Below are 22,116 nucleotides of genomic sequence, written 5' to 3'. Positions count from 1 at the left end.
GCCGAATATATTTCAGCAACCGTGTTCACATTCATATTTGACATTCAGTGTCAGCTACTGTCATAGATGAACAAAGCATAGTCATCTGTTAGGAACAGAACACGGTATATGATATCTCTGGAAGAGTATTAAGCCTGAAGTGTCTTCTGAATGTTGCTTTGTAATCACAGTGATCACATGGATGCCCCTATCAAATACTTGTAGATACCCTTTATTCGCTATGTTTATTATTATTATTTTTATTCTGTCTGTAACTTGAAATTGATTTAGTATGTGAATGAGTGGGAATATATTTTTGAGAATTGAGGAATGTAAATATTTGGTATTTAACTTAAGAGGGAACAGCTGCAGAGAAACTCTTCTCAGAGAAATGCCATCAGAAATGACTAAATCTTTTCCAAATAAACCAGCAAGAGAAATATGCTAGTATTTATATATGTTAGTATTTTTGAATAATTAAACATTTGCCAACAGTGACTTCACTGAACAAACCAAAATACCCAATTAGTATTTTGAAAAGATATTAAATTCTTGGCCTTAAAAGCATGATGCACTTTCATTACTGGTGGTGTATCCTTCCTGCTAGAATGTAGTCAATTCAAGCATCATACTTAAGTAATTTGAAAAAGGAAAGCGTTTTTATATATGAATTCTATGAAGAAATTCTCAGTGATGCAGCAGAATTTTGCATGTTCTATTAAACATACTAAAATTAATGTTATGTTAGGGTTATATCTATGGCTTTGTTAAAGAAACATGATATAATATTAAAAATGTTAACCTTGGGGTTAACCTTGGGGTTGCAGTTTCTTATTTGTCTATTTTTCTTTTAGAATAACAGGACATAGTTTTTGGAGAACTATCAAGGAAAAAAATAATTTAAGGTACCCGGAAAAAAAGAAGGGAAACAAAAACCAAACAAATATGAAAACAAATGTGGTACATTGCAACAGTATATCATTTGACATTTCCTTTGTTCTTAAGAAATATCTGAAAATTTTACATTAAAACACCCTTGATCCAGAGAAAATCTTTTTCTAAGTTTTTCTAATGTTGCTTTTCTCAGTCAAAAATGAAAATACATAGATCCAAATAACATATAATGTAACATAATACTGATTCAAAAGGTATAAATCCAGAATAGGAAAAGGAATTAGCCAAAAGTGTCAGAGACTGAGGCAACTCACATTTTTCTATTTTAAAGCGATTCCCCATGAGCTGATGAGTGGGAGAAGAGGAAGATCCATTCCCACGGTTTTCTGCAAGACAGTCGTCAAACTATATTTGTAGATGGGTCAATGGGATGATCTGCTGAATCTCAGTGACAGCCCGTAAAGCCCTCTTAGACACATGACAGAACTTCCAGCAAAGATTTAATACAAATTTTCCATGGTTCAGCTGTACTTGAAACTATCAGAAACCCTTAATTATTATTTGTATTATAGAAGCACATAGACGCTCTGCCTGGATGCTGAGCCTCCTTGTGCCAGCACATAGAAAGCAATAGCATTTGCCCCACAGAGTCAACTTCTAGAGGAAGAAAATGAGGAATCTGTGTCCTGGTGGCTATAGTGCTCAGGCATCACTGTTCACTTTTGGCTAACAGAGCTTTTGAATTCCTCCTATTCTGTGCCTTTGCCTTAACCCAGAAGCCACATTATTACATACTGAAACAGTGCGGTATTCCTGATTTTTCAACTACATATATATATATATGAATATATATATTTCATATTTCATGTGATGGAAAACAATAGCTATTAACAACATCTATAAATTAATTTGAGGTTTGTCAGATCATCTAGCTGGAGTTATTTGGAATCACTAGCTGTTATGAGAATCAGGTATAATTTGACTTTTGATTTCCCCATGTTGTACCAGAAGACAATACTGAAGCTCAGTGTTTGTAACCTTGAGACAAATAATTTTTAATTTCCTGATGCAAATGGAAAATGGCTTCTATTAACATACATTTAGTTTCGGTTGTGAACTATATTTCTTTATGTCTTGGAGTGCATTCTTGGATAAAATAAGAAATTGGAAAATCATGTTTTTTAGGAGAGAAATGTTTAACTCATGGTGTTTTTATTTCTCTTTTCTTTTTTTACTCTGTGTTTGTAAACTGAATTTATGAACTTGCAGGTTGAATTCTCTGATATTTACAGTACCCAAGAAATCCAACCTCAGCAGTTCACTCATGAATCTTTCACATTTTGTATAATTTAGTCATCAGTGTCTCCATTTCTTGATTGATTGTCCAGTATTCTATTATATGTTATATTAGGTTTATAAATGAGATCTTAGATCACTGTGCACAGAGTGTAATATAAGTTTTTCAATTTTGATTGCAGTAGTCAGAAAATGCTACATAAATCATTTTCTCAAACCCTGCAAATCAAGTGATATTTTCCCTCTTGAACTGTAAACAAAAATCTATCACCATAAAAAAACAAATTGCTTTAGTAACATTAGTGTAAACTGGAGCATGTCCAATAACTGTGGACTTCAGACGTAGCAAGACCAGCTTGTATCTTTAGCACTTTAGTAATAATAATAATGATAATAATGTTAACGATGATGATAATAATAAAAATACAGTGAATACAGTACTTATACCAGGAGAAAAAACAGGCTGGGTGGGGGTGGTGATAGAGAGGGGTCTCAAATTTGGGACCTTGATTACTTCTTTTTATGTTGGGGAGTGGGGGGTGGGGCATTACTGGCTTGGAGAAAGCATCAGAGCAAAACTCCACTGTCTAGTTTAACTGGTTTTAATAAATTCATTTTTTCACTCTTCTAAAACTCAGAGACTTTTAATGTAAAATGATAGAATGATAAAATGATAAAATGTAAAATGATAGACGTGCTTTGTTAATAACAGGCAGATGTGGAAAATCTACTGTAAATATTATGCTCATATGTGTTTCCTTCACTTCATCATCTCATGATTTCAGTTTTAAATGGATTTAAGCAGCATACATAATTCACAAAGTAAATGAGATGAATAGTTGATATGCAAGTAAGATTTAGGAAATGGCTACAAGTAAAGATCAAGTGTATGAACTGAGTTTGCATGCCTTGGATACTGGTATAGGGTTTGTTTCAGCAAGTCTTACATTCATTGGTGATTGCATTCCTGTTTCTGTCAATGGGCATGATTCAGTAGTGGCATTTAATACCCTATATTTTATGTAGCTTCTTATGAAATTAAATCTGTGTAATTATTCACTGTGAGTATGGCTAATGAATTTCAGCCCAGTGGGATTATCTCAAGAGACAACCTATAATTTGTTGATGTATTGACACTGATATTGCCCTTTCTTCCATCTGTATCTCAATTTAACCAAGACTTTTACATGTCTCACTGTAATAAATTTGTGAAAATAAGAGTCAAAAACTTCCATGTCAAACAATAGAAATGACAGAATATGACAAAGGAAGGATGAAGGAATTATTTTCTTTACAGGGAGTTGAAGGTTATTAAATATCTATAGTATCTTAAGCAGTACTATGAAAACTCATGTTCATGATTCTAGATTCTCTATACGTTCAAAATGGAATCGTTTTCTACTGATGTCCCTACTTTTACAACTGTTCTCAATATATTATCATATAATAAATTTTGAAACTGTGTCAAGCATAAGAGTTTGTATTGGATGTCCAGGAGGATACCTTAAAAACCATATATTGTAACTTCTGTAGGCAAAGTTGCAATGTTCAGATTGGGAAGATGATGTAAACATTCATAATGTAAAAGTTTAGCATGAATTATCAAAAACTGTAATACATGCTCTAACTCTGCTGCAGAAGTGTTCAGAAAGGAATCTCTGCTTGAAACATACAACTGGTAGTGTGAAAGATTGCAGTGTGAATATTCGTACTTGTTCCTTTGGGCCCCAGCCCTTCTGATCCCAACCACAAAGAGTGTATTCGGTGTCCCCTATAGGGCACATAATCCTTTTGTATAATTGTTCTTCCTTTTGCAGGCACATCTCATTATAAAACATACGTTTCGGTGTTAGGTGGGAGCAAGTGGGAAGAGACAGTGTAGGAGGAAGGCAAATGATAATGATGATATTCTTGCCTTTATCTGTATGTAACTTTCCTTGTAATGCTGATACTGCTCTAACTTTTAAGCAAATGTTAATTGAGACTGCATCAAATAAAATATATTGTTGAAACAGGATAAGGTGTATTTATTATCAATATAGTAACTATATAATTAAGACAATTATATAATTTGTTGCACATTAGTTAACAAGTATAATTTAAAGGATGACTTTATACAACTTTACATATAAATTTTATAGATATATTCTGAACTTACAAAATACTATTTTTATGTGGGAAGTGCCTCATTTAGTCATAAAAATCCCTATAAATACAATATAAACAAAGTATCTTTTAATAGTACTTAAACACTGTAATAAGTAGAACAGTATAGTTTATAAGATGTTTTCTACTTCAGTGTGTATTTAATTAGATGTGTGCAATGCAAAATGAGAGGAATATACCAGTATATATTTTGAGTACAAGTTAGAACAGTCCTTCAATTACAAATTTACAAAGCAAAGTGAGCAAGAAAGGTCAAAAATATACCTCAATGAAAAAGTAATGCGCTAAAAGAATAGTCTGTGGCCTTTGCAGTTAAACCGTCTCTAAGTATGTCACTTGTGCTCCTGCAAAGGATACCATTGTCCGTGGAGCCAAATAATCATACCACCACAGGGCCAAGCCTCTCAGGTCACATATTCTAAGTGTAAACTCATCCCTCTAGTCCCTCCCTGGACATGTTTTCCCACCACTTACTTTATGCCCTTCAGAGGTATTCGTGACTGAAGTCATAGCTTGGCCACTGCAAATGCATCTACTACTAGGGCTGTAGTAAGAGAGTAGGAAGTAGTGCAAGATCCTGGAGAACTGGGTCTCTTCAGTAGTAACTCATAATGTGGTGGGGATATGTTCCCTGCATGGGAGGAGTACCAGAAAATGTACTGTTACACAGAGTAATAGATTTGTTAAAGTTTCCCCTAATTTCACAGGAAGAATTATTCAAGGACAATGTTCATACATTATTTTTTTTCACACTTATTATAAAAAAATACTTTGTAGAGGTGCATTATTACCACTCTCTATCCAGCATGTACCTATTTGGAGAAAAAATAAGTCAGTATTGTGTTCTTAAAGAATACAATATGGCAAAAAAAAATTATCATGCTCTTATGGTAAGCAAGAAATGAGAACATTTTAACTAAGGAAGAAAAACTGCTAGGCTACTTTTAGGATCCCATACTTGGTTTTTCTTCTATGAGAGTGAGATTTCTTTTAATTTAATATATCTCTGTATTAGAATCAAGGAGTTTGGAAGCAATACTGATATGTAAGGTCATTGTATTTGAATTTCTAAATACTTACTGACAGCTGTAGTGTTTGGAAAGGAATGTAGTTTGAAACGAATGATGTCACTGCGAGTACAAAATAAAACAGTTCTGCCACAGGCAGAAATATATGTAAAATAATAAACCAAATTTATTACTATCATATGTTTACAATCCTGTGAAACTTATGCTCTTAAGATGATTTCAACTGAAAGTAGTGATATGTTAGTGACAACTACAAGACAATACCAATAATATGTAGTCTGGTTGCAGACCACTTCAGAAATAAATTAGGGTATGGGGAGACATTTATTCAATATTTTGCTTAAGTTCTCAAATTAAAGTTTTCACATTGTGTAATTTTCTTAAAAATAAATAAATAATTTAAATCAATAAATAAGTCCAAAATATATGTAAAAAAATGTAATAATGCAATCCATTTTCCTTTCTTCCTTCTCTTATCGTGTACATATACAGTCATCTGTGCTAAGTTAGTGAATAGTTGGGAAAAGTACTATTAGATATTTCATTGAATCTAAGAAGTTCACAACTGTAAATCATAAAAAATACCCCTAACTAATATTTTGACTCTAAGATCAAAGTAGGGCATCACCTTTAATACAGTTGCCTAACTTAAATATGCACATGTTAAAGAATCATGTAAAAATAAATACATTTCATGCATATTTTCTTCTGTTGTTAGCAATAGCAGGATTCTACTTTCCCTGGTTTTCCACTATTTTTTCATTAAAGTTTAAGGAAAAGACATCTAACCAATTTTAATATGATTTTTTTTTTTTTTGGGGGGGGGGGGGGGAATGCAAGATTAGTGGATTAATCCATTTTTGTTAGGGTACTGTCCTCATAGTGGAAAACATAAATGATTAGAATTTATTGATTTGAAGTCAAATATCTTATTTTTGAAGAGCATTATGGAAGAGTCTTTTCTTGTTCTTATATTTGAATACACATATATGAGTGTACAATGCTAGCTAATGGTTATATAGTGTGTTATGGATATTTTAAAAATGAAAAATGCAGTAGCTAGTCAAGATCTGCTGAACTTAACTTTGACTTCACTTTCTAAATACTAGACCTCTAGAAAAGCATCTTTTCAGATGCTTTTATCTTTCATCATTTAGTTTTATAATCTGTATCTCATATGCTTAATTATATTGGTTAAATTAATTGCTTAATTGTTTATACATGATCTGTTTGTTTGTTTAATTACTTGAAATATATGTCACAAAAGAAAGAAGTCAAAGAGATGAGTTCTGCCTGGAATGTCTCCCTTGTTTATTTTGCTAATTTCCCACTCTACAGAGAGTCTCTGTTTCTTAACTCCTAACAAGGTTTTCCCATTTTATAGGTGGCATTTAACATCATTTGCAGAGTGACTCATAATTTCATATTTATGATAAAACATGTATTTGTCCATTGTGATGGTTTGGTTTATATTATACTACTCCAGACTGTTTCAGCACAGGCAGGATTTTCCTAGCCCTTGTATCAACCCCACTTTTTCCTTTTGTTTGTCTCTATGGGAAATCTACAGGAATCTCTATGGGAAATGAACACAAACAATTTAGTGATACAATTTAAGAATTTATAATGCCTCATTAAGTTTTACACTTTATGTCTCTGTTAGTGGGGCAGGTACCTGGTGTTTTCTTGCTGTTTGTTAGACATGTAACTTCCTAGAGCAAACAGTCATACTCTCAGCGTGATGATGTTCAGTGAAAGCACGGGGCAAATCAGAGGCTGCTTTCTTTTCTGTTATCCATCCCTGTAGATGTTCACAGAATGAACAGGTGGAGACTCTAAGCTCAATGAGAATATGTTTGAGAATCTGGGATTATAAATTATGGAGTATTTTCTCTTCTCTTCTCTTCTCTTCTCTTCTCTTCTCTTCTCTTCTCTTCTCTTCTCTTCTCTTCTCTTCTCTTCTCTTCTCTTCTCTTCTCTTCTCTTCTCTTCTCTTCTCTTCTCTTCTCTTCTCTTCTCTTCTCTTTTCTCCTTTTCTCCTCTCCTCTCCTCTCCTCTCCTCTCCTCTCCTCTCCTCTCCTCTCCTCTCCTCTCCTCTCCTCTCCTCTCCTCTCCTCTCCTCTCCTCTCCTCTCCTCTCCTCTCCTCTCCTCTCCTCTCCTCTCCTCTCCTCTCCTCTCCTCTCCTCTCCTCTCCTCTCCTCTCCTCTCCTCTCCTCTCCTCTCTCCTCTCTCCTCTCCTTTCCTCTCCGAATTAATTTCATTAAAATATTTCTAATTGAATCTCAATTCACGATGTTAAAATGATTCTTTTTCTCCCACTATTTTTTCTTCTTCTCCATGGGGGAAGAGTGGGCAAGGATAACGCACGATGGGGAAGAGGGGGCCATGGGAAAGATATTCCACTCAGGTTAACCTTAGCTGTTTGCTTGTACTCTTTGGCTGCTTTGGGAAATGGCACTTAAGATGTCATATGTCTCTGTCTTTTTTGTTCTTTCTTTATGAAAAGAATGCAATAATATAATATATATATATATGTCTATGCAGGAAGCAGGTCATCATTCAAATGTTCCGGAATGCTGGAAGAATTAATTGTTGCATTAATTTCTGAAAGATCTTAATTGTTTTTTTCTTTACAATATATATTTTCTTGAAACTGTGACGTGTTGTTAGGCTCCATCTGCCAGTCTTGGCCTTATCACTTCAGAAAGATGCTTAAGTTCACTTTTCTGTGTCTTCTTTTATTTATACTGCACACTGAAATGCCAATTTCCATTTGAAACTGTAAAGAAAAGTAAACCTATGGGCATCGTGTAAGAACTGGTAATGTCACCATTTCATGTTTATGATGGAGGCAGGCAATTCATGTTTTCTCATGGAAATGAAAATCAATGGGACCACTATTCTGTTCAAACTTTCTTCAGAGTTTGGTTGAACAGCCAGAGAGGTGGGATGGCTCTTTCCTTTCAAGTGCTTATTGACCATTGCAACAAGAAATCCAGCCCAACATACAGCTCCACATGTGACAATAAAAAGGGGAAAATCACTCAGCTGCACATTTTGACAGTGACCTCAGCAAAGCAGTATGTTCCTGTGTGTTAGAGTGCCAAAAACTAGTCCCAGCTGCCTGCCCAATGCCCTGCCATAACAATGGGTAAAATTAGTTCTACAAAGTGAGGAACCATTGTTTGATGTGGCCCAGGTTTTGTTCACATTGGAACAGTAATCCTCCATCTCTGTGTGCTTCCAAGTGTTTTCGTTCTGTAGCTTGGTCATTAGGCTACATAGCATAACTGTTATCAATTGCCACTAGGACACTATTGTAATTAAAAGACATATATATATATGTGTTGTTTTTTTTTTTTCCACTCAGTTGGAGCAGAATAGAACATTAGTTCAATTACTGTATACATTTTGCGTTGCTTTAGTATATTGATTTACAACATGTATTCAATATATTTAGTTACCGAGCAATGCTTGAGATGTGAATAAAGGGTTTTCTCTTTACTACAAATGAAACAAAACATGAAGGGCAGCAGCCTCATTACTAGAGGTAATAAGTACTCTACAACACAAATTTACTCATTGCACTTAATTTCCTTATCAGCATTTGAAAACATCTCTAAGCACATTTATTCAACATTTGGAAGACCTAAGGTTCACCTCAGCTTCCTCTGTGCTCATCCATTTTCATTTGTTTTATTTCTGAGAAGAGAATGTCTGGTTTTCTGTATGGGTTATAAATTTGGCCCAGTCTTACATAAGGGTTTTTAAAGTAGTTTCAAAGAAAAAAATATTTGCTGTACAATTTTTAAATATTTTATTTACTATAATGAGATATATTAATGTCCAATAGTAAGGCCTAAGATTTAAGCAGGTGAAATTTGATGATTTTTCAGAAATTTGTTAGCTTAAGCTGGACAGAATAGTAATTCAAAAAGTTTTTATTCCCTATCTGCATGAGTATTCAAGTACATAAAACATAAATACTGCAGTTTGAAAACTTGCAGTTCTTTTTATGATTATGATACTACTCTGAAATTAACTTATCTGAATCTGTTAGCACTAATACTTTCAGAAACAAAAAATGCTGCAAACACTTCAAAATAAATTAATTGCAAATTTAAGTGAATATCCACCAGAATTTGTTTGTGGTATTCGCCTAATAACAAGTATTTCTATTATTTTAAACTTGCAGCTTTCAAATTTATTTATTTATTTGTGGCTTGGCTGTAAAAAACCTCAATTGAGGATCCATATGAACAGAACTCTACCTAAATTATGTAGTTCTTACTTTGGTCCACACTTCACATGACTGAGAAACAGACTGCACTTAAATAATCATCTTTGTCTATTTTCCTTTTTAAACTTATGCCTCTGTAATAGCCAATGCTTGAAACTGCTAGTGGGTAGATACTTCAAGAGCTGGTGTGCAGTAGGCATTCTATATGCACATCTGAGAGACAAAAATGAAAACTCTTGTTTTATTTCAGCAAGAGATTGGATGACAGTCAGAGACAAGTATTACTGGAGGGCAAAGTGTCAGGAAAGCAATCAGCAGATGAGCAGATAAAATGGTGGTGGAACAGTACTGCATATCAGATGAGCCTGTGAAGTGATTATCAAGAAAGGCTAGGTAAAGATAGAATGGATATGAAGAATAATTCTGTCATTGGCTCCCCTACATGCCTTGCAGTACTTGATACAAAACTGCTGAGGAAAAACAGTTTGACTGCATTGTAGGAAAATGACATTTGCCACCAAAAAAACAAAACAAAACAAAACAAACCTTCAGAACTGTATTGTGTTGTATTGCAATGTGCATTGTGTCATTTACCAAAATGATCTTCATTAGGTGAACATGACATTACTTGAAGTATTTCCTAGTCTCAGAAATATGTAAAGCCTTACATGACACAGATCACAGATTAGTACACATGCACAGATTAGTGCAAAGAAAGCATTCTACTCCAAAAAAGTAGTGTTACAAATTTTAAATAAATTTAAAAATAATCTTAAACGACCGATTTTAGAAAAGGCATTTTAAAGAGCCCAAACATTGTCTTTTCAAAAACTCATACCTGTTTTTCTTTGAAAATGTGAAAATAAATAAAACACTTTGATTCTTTCCAGAAGTTCACAATTTTTGCTGACTTCAGTCTGAACTTGTTTGTAGTTTTGCCTATCCCAATACTCAGTTCTTTACATTAACTTGTCAGAACCATGGGTGAGTGAAGTCAGACCGAATAAGTGTGTGCTGCCAAACCTTCGTCTGGAAACAAGTATGCTTAGGTTGACGATATATCCTACTAAAGTGTCGTTTTCTTGATAGTTCACATTCTCACTGGAGATATGAAATGCCCAGGTTCCAGATCTTGTCCCAGTAAATGTTTCTCAATTGAAGATGTCAGCAAGAAAGTTTAATGGCAGCCTGGCAGTTAATGCAGTTCTCTGGGAGTCAGTACTACAGCTTCAAATTCTGTCAGAGGAGGGCATTCAGCAGGAAACTAATATCTTGGCTATGTATCCTACCCTTTGCTTATTGAGTGAACAAAAGCAGGAAAGACAAGTTTCTTCTTACCTTGAAAATGCAGTTCATACCTTCCTATTTTTCTCTAGCAAAAGTCATACCTCAAGTCAAAACTTATTCTAAGAAATCCTGAAGAATATAACAAAATAAAGAAATATTAAAAGTGAAAAATGTAAAGACAGACCTAGTCATTGTTTTAAAATTAGTATTACAGTAATGTAGCTTGGTTTTAATTATTGGACATGCTGTCAGTTATTTAATAACTGTTGGTTACATTTTAGTTGGCAGTGTTTTATGCATTTATTGAAAAAAAAGAAAAAAAGAAAAAAAAAAAAAAAAGAAAAGTGGTTTCCTGCTGCTTCTTCTTCAGCCATAGCACAACAGTATTTTGGAGGAATATTTGTAGCTTGAAAGAATAGAATAGAGAAGAAGTTGCGTCAGGCTTGGCTTGTTGCCTTCATGCTTTGCATGCCTCTTGCAGCTCTCCTGCTACAAAGGAGCCTGAGGAAGTTGACTAGTGCAATCTGAGAAACATGAAATATAGGTTTATCTTAAAAAAAAAAAAAAGAAAAGAAAAGGAATAAGTAAAAATTAGTATTACTATCTGCCTAGCTTTTTTTTTTTTCAGAAAAAAAAAAAGAAAAAATCTATAAAGCAGTAACGATTTTACTCTTAAAGATGTGCTTGATGTTCATTATCAATATATGCAAGAACATATCAATGTGTAGGGTCATTTAGACCCCATCTTTTGCTTTCAGTTTGCAGTTAGTAAAAGTGACTTATTAATACACAGGGCAGGATAAAGTATTCTGCAATAAATATACTTAAAATATATTCACCTTCATTGTATTTTACAGACATAAAGGAATAATATGTGGGATGTAGCCGGAACAGAAAAGAAGGGCATTTTGAATCAGTAAAAATAGTCATGGTAACTTCATATCTGTTATGTCCTCTTTACTATGGTGTATGCGTTATAAGTCGTTTTCCCAGCACACAGTGCTTCTGTCATAATGACATAGAAATTAGTTTTAGTTCTTCATTACCTTTGAACATCTTCCTAGACTAATTTAAGATCATGTATCTCTGTTTTCCATACAAAACTAGCTACACTGAAAGATTGTATAGTTTTTAATTGTAAATTTGTTAGGTAAATATTCATTCTCCTACTGTACATCTCAGAGCATACTTTTTAATAGATGGAATAGTTTATTTGGGGGTTGTACTATGTGACCTCCACAGGTCCTTTCCAACTTTAACCATACTGTGATTCTGTTAAATGAAACAACAGGTACCTTGAACAGCCTGTAGGTAGGAGTATGTTTGTGTTTCACTACTTCTCCTGTTTTGAATTTTCTACTAGAGGAAGCATCTGGAGTTTCCACACTGAAGAGACTATTTTTCTGGCATGTGCCAAGACACTGAAAGTAATGCTGCCTTGGGGAAAGGATCACAGATGCTCCTTGATTTCTCACTGAGGTAAGTTTGTCACCAGGCTCCAGATCTGCTATCATTCTTTGCTGTCAGAATCTTTTGAGAGAGAACTGGAGAGGTCTGTGTTGTTCTGGTCCACATCCCCTTAACATGTTAGGCTGAGGAAAATGGGATTTTGAAATGGAAGGACTAAGCCTGCCATTAGTCTTTGTTTCTTCTTATGATACAAAACACTAGTTATCAGATCAACATTGCTTTCAGCAGGCTGTGTACATACTCAGAAGTAAAAACTCTGCTTCTGTTGTCTGGGAAAGAAATGCCTGTATATTGCAAATGACTGATAATTGAATAATTTCAAATATGTGCTATTTTGTTATGTCCACAGGAACATTTTAAATAAGATTCTGTTCTATTGTTTCTGAATTTCATTGTAGAGGGCTGGTGCTTTCAGTGGAAAGTAAATGAGGCTGACAGCACTTCTAGTGTTCAGAAAAACATGTGCAAGCTGTTCAAGGATGTGTAAAAATGCAGATTGACATAAATTGAGTCACTATGATAGAAACCATTCATGCAAAGACAGCAGTAATGCCATGATAAAAAGTAGAGTGAATATGGGGGAATTACTATTTTATTGATAGTGAGTCACATCATTCTTTTAGTTGTTTGAATGCTAGTGTATATTCTGTTAACATGGGAATCTTGGATATCACAGAATCACAGAATCACAAAATTGAAGGGGTTGGAAGGGACCTCAAAAGATCATCGGGTCCAATCCCCCTGCCAAAGCAGGTTCCTTAGAGCAGGCTGCCCAGGTAGGCGTCCAGACGGGCCTTGAATATCTCCAGAGAAGGAGACTCCACAACCTCCCTGGGCAGCCTTTTCCAGTGCTCCGTCACCCTCACCGTGAAGAAGTTCTTTCTCATGTTGGCACGGAACTTCCTGTGCTCTATCTTGTGGCCGTAATCCCTTGTCCTATCCCCACAAACCTCTGAAAAGAGGTTGGCCAAATCCCTCTGTCTCCCACACCTCAGGTATTTATACACATTGATGAGATCCCCTCTCAGTCTTCTTTTCTCCAGGCTGAACAGACCCAGGTCTCTCAGCCTTTCCTCATAGGGAAGATGCTCCAGGCCCCGTATCATCTTTGTGGCCCTCCGCTGGACTCTCTCCAGGAGATCCCTGTCTTTTTTGTATTGGGGAGCCCAGAACTGGACACAGTACTCCAGGTGAGGCCTGACCAGGGCAGAGTAGAGGGGGGGGCATCACCTCCCTTGACCTGCTGGCCATGCTCCTTTTAATGCACGCCAGGATCCCATTGGCCCTCTTGGCCACCAGGGCACACTGCTGGCTCATGGTCAACCTGCCGTCCACCAGGACCCCCAGGTCCTTCTCCTCAGAGCTCCTCTCCAGCAGGTCGTCCCCCAGCCTGTACTGATATGTCCAGTTGTTCCTTCCCATGTGCAGGACTCTACACTTGCTCTTAATAAACCTCATTTGGTTTCTTCCTGCCCATCTCTCCAGCCAGTCCAGGTCTCGCTGAATGGCATCACAGCCTTCTGGCATGTCGGCCACTCCTCCCAGCTTTGTGTCATTGGCGTACTTGCTGAGGGCAGACACTATTCCCTCATCAATGTCGTCGATGAAGATGTTGAACAAGAGTGGACCCAGCACCGACCCCTGGGGAACGCCGCCAGTCACAGGTCTCCAGCCAGACTCTGCGCCACTGATCACCACCCTCTGAACTCAGCCAGTCAGCCAGTTCTCAACCCACCTTACTGTCCACTCCTCTATCCCATACTTTCTCAGCTTTGCTATCAGGATGTCATGGGAGACAGTATCGAAAGCCTTGCTAAAGTCAAGGTAGATGACATCAGCAAGGCTTTCAATACTGTTTTTTAAAACAAAAATAATTCCTGTAGAGCAAATCAAATATTAAAACCAAGCTGCGTCACTTAGATTGAATTATTTGAAGTATGACATGGATAAATTATCATGATCAATAGAGGAATAGAAATTGATCTGAAGGGTGCTAGGATGTCTGATGTGTCATTCTATCTATCAAGTAAAAAGGAGAGAGCCATGAATTGAGGATAAGGGCAGAAGCTCAAATCACAAAGTTTATAGCTGATCAGACCAGAGGTATTTCTCAGAGCTTTCAGCTTTTGCTCTATAACCATCTGTAGTTAGCTAAATGACTGTGTTACTCTGCACTAAATTTCATCACCAGTTTTATTGCCAAGTGACTTCTATCGTATCTTTTGTGGTGCTGTGCTCACTTTCAGCATCTCAGCAGACCATCTCACTTTCTACCTGTCCCAATCAAGACTAATCCACAAACATCTCTGTTACCACCAAAATGCTGGAAAGAACAAAAAGGCTTTCTAAGATAAGGATCATGGAATTTATTTCAAAAGATTACTGCTATCTTTAATATAGTATTTTTCAATGTTTCTATGGAGGACATGCAGGTTGCCCTAGGCTTCCTTGGCTGAATGAGGACTGGCAACAATGTTGTGGTTGTAATTAAAGATTTATTATTACAATTGGTGTAATTTATTATCTATAATATCTCTGCAGATTGGATCAAAGTCTTATCACTTTACAGTCATAACCCAGACTCAGATTTTATGTAAAATAAAAGGTGCTCGAGAGAGTCCAGAGAAGGGCAATGAAGCTGGTGAGGGGTCTCGAGAACAAGTCTTACGAGGAGCGGCTGAGGGAGCTGGGGTTGTTCAGCCTGGAGAAGAGGAGGCTCAGGGGCGACCTTATCACACTCTATAGGTACATTAAAGGAGGCTGTAGCGAGGTGGGGATTGGTCTATTCTCCCACATGCCTGGTGACAGGACGAGGGGGAATGGGCTAAAGCTGTGTCAGGGGAGGTTTACGTTGGATATTAGGAAAAACTTCGTTACTGAAAGGGTTGTTAGGCATTGGAATGGGCTGCCCAGGAAAGTGGTTGAGCCACCATCCCTGGAGGTCTTTAAAAGACGTTTAGATGTAGAGCTTAGTGATATGGTTTAGTGAAGGACTTGTTAGTGTTAGGTCAGAGGCTGGACTAGGTGATCTTGGAGGTCTCTTCCAACCTAGATGATTCTGTGATTCTGTAAAAGATCTTGAATCACTCAGCCTTCAGAGGAGGTGGATGACAGTGTAGGCAACCCTGGCCATCAGGCATCATGGGTTTTGATGTCCAGTAGCAGCAGGTCTCGTCCAAGTCCCACACAGGACTTGCTGCTGCTTGGTTTCATGGACAGTACTCCCTGTGCTGTTATGTTTCCCAGTTCCATGAGGTTGTCACTGCATCCTGGCACCCCAGCACCTTGGCTCAGTTGGTGTCTCCCCTCCTCTTTGTGACCCAGCACTTAGGTCAGCTTGTTCATGAGTGTCTCCACACCTTGGCACCAGAGAGAGAAGGCTGGGAGCACCAAGTAACTCTTCACAATCCTTTAATTTAGACTGTTGTGAATAATCTGTGTATTATCGGCATATTTTGTTACTTAGCAGTTCTTTCTTTTCCAACCACTTCTATGTAGAACAGCATAGGCTGCTGACATTTTAGTGGCATCCATATTTAATTATATTCTGCTACAAAACCTGATTACTTTATTCCTACTCCTTCTTATCTTTCAGGTCCTCTTTCAAATAAACTCTCTTCTTTTATCACATCAGTTTAATGTCCTGAAATTTGCTACTCAGCTACTGACCTTCTTCTGTGAGTAAAATAACTGTAATAGTTTCTCACTGGAGGGTGTCTTTGTATTTCCTAATTATGGCTTATGCTATAAACTCCTGTTAAATATCCTTGTTATTACACATATTTTAATGATACAACTTAGATTTTTCTGGTTGAATTCAAACTATAATTAATAAGAATGACTACAAGTTTCCAAGGACTTTGTGTATTGTCAACACATGAAAAATCTGTAATCACACTTGACAGTTATGAGGAATCGGTGGTCTTTCACCACTGAGCTGCATCCTATCTAATGTTATCGAATTATTTAATAAACATTTTGCATGGATAAGAAGGACTACAGGGCTTCACTCATATCATGAATGAAACCTGTGTATCTGGTTTGAAGTTTCTTCAGTTTACCTGGATCTCAACTTGTGTATAAACCCAAATGTCCTTCAAACAAGTTAAATGATGTCCTTTATCAGATTTCACAGATATTTTTGAAAAATGAGGACGAATGAGAAAGGGAATTGAGAAGATTATTGTTCATAGCTTAAAGATGAGAAAACGTAAGTACAGTGATTACCCAGTCTGATATCAGTAACTGGATCCATGGCAAATCTAATACTGGAATAGAGAATCCTAGCTCTTTCAGCCCAGTTTTAGCCATTACACAAATATTGCTTAGGTCAGTTAGCCCAAAACTCAGAGATGTCACAGCAAATTTGAAAACTATAATGAGACCAGAAGTGTTTCTATCACTGATAAAATATTAATGCTGAAAACTGAGGTTCTCAGGAAATCATAAAAATATAAGCATTCCCCAGAAAAACCATCTCAGCTGCATTCTACATCCCATCTCTCTTACTGGTTGCATTAATAAACACATCATTTAGTGCATTAAGCTTTACATTTAACAAACAGTGATGGAAATATTTTCTGCACAGAATTTATAAAGTAGTGTTGTAAGACAAACATTAGATGAGAAAATTTCCTGAATTTCTTGAGTGCCTACTGTCTCTATGGTAAAACAAAACAAAGTGTGTTCTGTCCTTTGCACCCTCAATTAAATTCTCTTTTCTGTGTTGCTGAGATGATAAAAGAAATTAAACACTGAAAAAATCTCAGGCTATATCAATCCGCCTATTTTTCTTGAGGTAATGTACTGTGTGTAACAAGAAGAGCTGTCTTATTTTCCAAAGTCATATCCAGAGAACTGTCATCCAGAAGACCACAGCAAGCTCCTAAAAAGAATTAATAACCAGAGAGAGAGCTCCTCATACAAAACTGCTATTGGTGGAATGGACTATTTGGTATATCTCAGCCTCAAGTTTTGTCTAGTCCTATTTCTAGAATCACTAGTTTGAAATCCATTGTGTATTCTCACAGTTGACTGAAGTAAGCTAAGCATAGTTTTATGGTATAACTTAAATTGGGCTAGCCAGTATGCCAATAATGCACATGGCAAGAACCCAAACTTATAAACTTTATAAAAAATAAAGCAGAAACTCAGGCACACGTACTCCTCAACTTTAAATTAGGTACAACAAACAAGTTATACACAAATATCAGACCTGCTATAATACATGAACTGGCCAAACTTTCAGCATGTTACCATCTTTTCAGCCTTGTACTGGGACTTTCTGCTGCATCCATGCTTTCCTTTATTCCCTATGTCAGCCACAAAGACTGTAAGTCTATTGCATTAAAGGGTAAGGGAGTGTGGCAGGACCTAAACCCCTTTGCTTTCCAGCTTGTCCTCAGATATCAGAAGGGCTGGAGGCGGCTTGGCTTAGACTCTGGGTGATGCCCAGTTTGGCACTATAAGTCCATTTACATTCAATATATTAAACTACCGTGATCACAGATGCACAAATAGCACAATCCGAACAATAAGTCCAGTCACATTAATCATGACCATGGATGCACAAATAGCAGAATACACTTTCAGCCTAGTAAATAACTGGTGTAATTTATTGAAGCAACAGGAATACAGGTTCTTTTGGATCGCCAGTGATAAATACACTGTCTGCAAAGCACGTGCAAACACCAAGAATATGACAAACACAACTAACTATACATGTGCTAACTTATGAAACAACTCTATAGAGAATGTTAGGTTTCCTGGGAAAGCACTTGGTATAACTGAGAGTTCGAATCTCATCTCTATGCCGGGGAAGACAGGTTACTGTGGTAACTCTAGTGGTTTCTGTAATGTTACAAAGAAAAACAGAGAGTATGTTATCTTCTGGTTTGTCATGAATTGATCCTAGCATGTGTACCACCTGCACTTAATGGAGAAGGGAAATAAGACAGAATGATTTTACCAAGGCTTATAAAATTCTGGTGTGTCTGGGCCCAAACTTAAAAGCTCCTGGAGGACTGACAGGTATGAAGTAATCTGTATTATGTTTTGCTTTCCTCCTCTTATTTCACAGAACTTTTAACAGTAATAAGTTTTTAGCATACATTTATGCTCTGGATAGTTTTGCTGCCAATGTAAATGCCATTTTTTACATCAAGGTCATTGTATAGCAGAGTTTCCTAGGCTATTCTCTTGTATTAAGTTATGTAAGAAAGTTTTCCTAGGGCATTGTGTTATATAAAATTATGTGGAAGTGCTCCTATATTTACTTTGATGAAATTTCCCATTATCAAGCCAAATAGTCATCATGCATTTTGTGTTTTAGTAACAAGAATCATAGTTCGGAGTGAGGGGTTGGGGGTTGGGGAAGAGGAAATGGAGTACTAACTCAACAGGACACCAAGGCGGAAGAAAGCCAACATTTTACATTCACACACATTTCGCAGCCTCACATACAGCTCTTGTTTCCTTTCTCTACTTCAAACGGCACACCCTGTGCACCCTCGCACTCTCCCAAATCACTCATTTCTCACTGCCTCTATCTAACCAGAAGGAACAATACAGGAGGACCAAATTCCCTTATTTCCTTCTAGCATCACTTCCATGCAAACTCTCATGTTCTCTACTGCAGTTCAATGGCTTGCAAAATGATATTTCAAATCAGGTTGTTATGAAATGGCTAAACAGCATAAGCTGGTATAGGAGAATTGAATTTATTGAGTGTTTACTGGGGAGTGATGCTATGGGTTATTCATATCACTTTTTCAGGAGTTCAGTAACATCAAAATATGACACTTGGATAAATCTATTTTTCTCCTCTTCCCCTTTTCAATGTTATTTTAAGACAGAATATACATTTCTTAGGGCCTTTCTGGATTTTTACTTCCTGTCATCCTTCCACTAAGTTCTTACTATCATGCCATTTCCAGAAGCATTTCAGTTCAAATATTATAATGCAAAAGGTTAGGATAAGTAATCTTAAGGGTAAAAGAATCACCCTAATTGGTCAAAACAAAGGCCCATCTAGAACACTATCCTGTCTCAGACAAATAACATTTAGTGAAAAAGAAGAGAAACAGTTTGTGTTATTCTTCCCAGCCTCCAGCTGAAGAGTAGATACTGTCTTCTGTATTTTTGTTCCTGTGAAGGAAACTAGCACAATATGTAGCTCTTTTTTAAAGGTAATTATTTTTACAAAGCTTTAAATTGTTTCAAAAAAATACTATATAAAGAAAAATCTGAAAAAGCCTGTGTATTTAAATACAAATTGTTAAAACCTTCTAAACGTTGCATAGATCTTAAAGTTATCTAGGTTATCTAAACAGGTTTTTTTTTGTTGTTGTTAGATATTTTGGGGAAATTATACTTGTTTTGATGGATTTCTAAAGATATTACTGAAACACTAGGAAATTACTGATTAAATTCTAGATGTATTACTACATGTAATTTTTTTTTTTTTACTCTAAAATATTAATGCATAAATTGAATTTTGGCATAGGTCATCTTTCCTCTTTTTTTTTTTTTTAAAGTGGATTAAGTTGGTAGGAGAAAAGAATTTCAATTTTAGTTTTGTTCTTCTTACCTGTAACTAAAAATGTCAAATAAATTTAATCCATCTCTGTTTCAGATATTAGTTTTATGGCCCGTGATTCACAAATACTTTTGTTTTACTTAAAATTACATTAAATATTGGGGTTATAACCACAGAAGTTCTAAAGATGAATAATGCTTCAGTTCTCTACATGATTCCAAACTAAAGTTTATATTTCTAAAGAAAAAGACCATCAGGAAAGTAGGAATAAAAGAGTTTGGTAAACTGAATCTCCTGGGCTTCACAAATGTGTTTCCATGTGACACTTCTCTCTTTGAGGTATGTTAAAGAGAACAACTTTGGGAAGCTGTTTCTCCTCGCTCTTCTATATGAGAAGAAATACCGAAAACTAAGTGCCTCAGATTATTCTCTATAATAGCTTTTCCCCCATTAATTTTATATGTTTACCAAAAATACTACTTGAAACAGAAGTAAAAATCACCATATTATTTCCTCTTATAACTAAAATTATATATAGTAAAAACTAGCTATATACTATCAAATGTCAATATCTACAAATAATATACAAGTGGGAAAAGAGGGAATATTTTCCTAGACATTGTTTATGCCCATAATCTGACTGAGAAAGCAGATATTTACAAAGACTTTTAATTTGTACATCTTCAATCTGCAAAATGATTGCAGTGTGGAAATGGATTTTCTGTTTTGTTAAACATAGAGCAATACTTTTTTTTTCTTATTAGGGATAATTTGTTTTTGCTGTTTTTTATTAATTTAGAAATGTTTATAAATGGTTTGAGTGAAAACAGCAGTGGATATGCACTTCTGTTAACACTGCAAATAACATAAGTAAACTAAAATAATTTCCAATCTGCGTGTCATAAATATGCAGTTCAGATAGTTAGATGTGCTGTAATTGAGTGCTAAAGGACATGAACAGTCTTTTAATAAAGGCAGATAGAATGCAAATATTTAAAATAAAATATTCCTTTTTGTTTTGCTAATCTGTGGCTTCCTGGTCCATTTGTTGAATTTTGGCATGTATACCCCCAATTCCTGAATCTAGAAGAAAAAAACACTGCGTTTTCTGATATGTTCCTTTTATGTGCTTATTCTTTTCATATTGTACACATTAAGAAGAGATTTAAGGAACCTCATGGATACCTCCTGAAGTTTTATTATTCTAGGAGATTTTACTTTTGACTGCTTCTAAAACAAAACAAAACAAAACAATGACAGAAGACAAAAAAAAAAGTCTTGGGAAGAAATAGCGGGAAAAATGTAAGTATTAGTCTAATAACTTTTTTTCTTATAATTCTTTTTCCAACAGTGCATGTCTGTCAATAAAAGCATTGGCTCCATCATAGACTTGAGCTGTGGCAGTCTGCATATAATATATAATAGCCAACAAAGATCTTAGCAGTTCATGTTTGAGTAACTGCTTTTATATAAAAATAAAATAAAATGTTGTCTGCTTGGGGATTATTTGTGGAATTCTCCTTTTTCATTCAGATTTTCAGTAACTGGTTGATTCTTATTTCCATGTAAGTTCTAACAGCCAACAAAGTGACAAGAGGTATTTCAATTTTTATGATTACTGTTTTTTTTAAATAATCACGTATGTTACGAAATATCATATTCAAAGTTTGCAGGTGTATGAAAAGATATAAAGCAAAAATGCTATGTTGAGAATAGTAGTCAAATACTAAAAAAGTTTCCTAATTCTGATGTTCTGTGAAAATTTTGCATTAGGGCATTTTGGTTATCTCACAAAATTAGATTAGATGCAAAGACCGCTGAATTAGCACCAATTTTAGAACTAAAGGCACAATGTCATTATGACACACAGGCCCTTTTATCTCTGTGTTTAGTGCATCAGATTGGTTTCAGTAAAAGTGCATTATTTTTATGTACCATATAGACCAACCGGTTTGCATGGGTATCCCTGATGTTTTCATATGATGTGTTTATGTTGTTGATCCTGCAACAACCTTCTTCTGCTATATTTGAGAGAACATGTGCAGGTTATGTCACCTGGATCTGACAGCCTGTTCATAATTATTCAGTTATATAAACCCAAGATTAAAATGATAAGTAACTAGTTCACGAATGTGAGATAATTTTGCATATCTTTATAGTGGACCAGAAAAGTGTTAGACTACCAGAGTAATACCAAGCTGCAAACAGTTCCCAAACT

At 35.7% G+C, this 22,116-nt stretch overlaps 1 long non-coding RNA gene across 2 annotated transcripts in view; it reads left to right on the top strand.

Annotated features, from left to right (window-relative positions):
- LOC310893607 overlaps window positions 1–20,579 on the top strand; it is a 58,694-nt gene extending 38,115 nt beyond the window's left edge. Inside the window, exons 3-5 of one of the 2 annotated variants that reach the window (XR_014579130.1) lie at window positions 12,255–12,370; window positions 13,847–16,038; window positions 16,488–20,579. This is a non-coding gene — a long non-coding RNA (uncharacterized lncRNA). Of the gene's footprint in view, window positions 1–12,254; window positions 12,371–13,846; window positions 16,358–16,487 lie in introns of those variants that run through there. The other variant, XR_014579131.1, reaches the window with a different exon arrangement.
- The last annotated feature ends 1,537 nt before the right edge of the window (window positions 20,580–22,116 follow it).

The sequence above is a fragment of the Anser anser genome, assembly GCF_964211835.1.
Source record: "Anser anser genome assembly, chromosome: 2".
Classification (NCBI taxonomy): domain Eukaryota; kingdom Metazoa; phylum Chordata; class Aves; order Anseriformes; family Anatidae; genus Anser; species Anser anser.
This window is presented reverse-complemented; position numbering and strand designations above follow the sequence as displayed.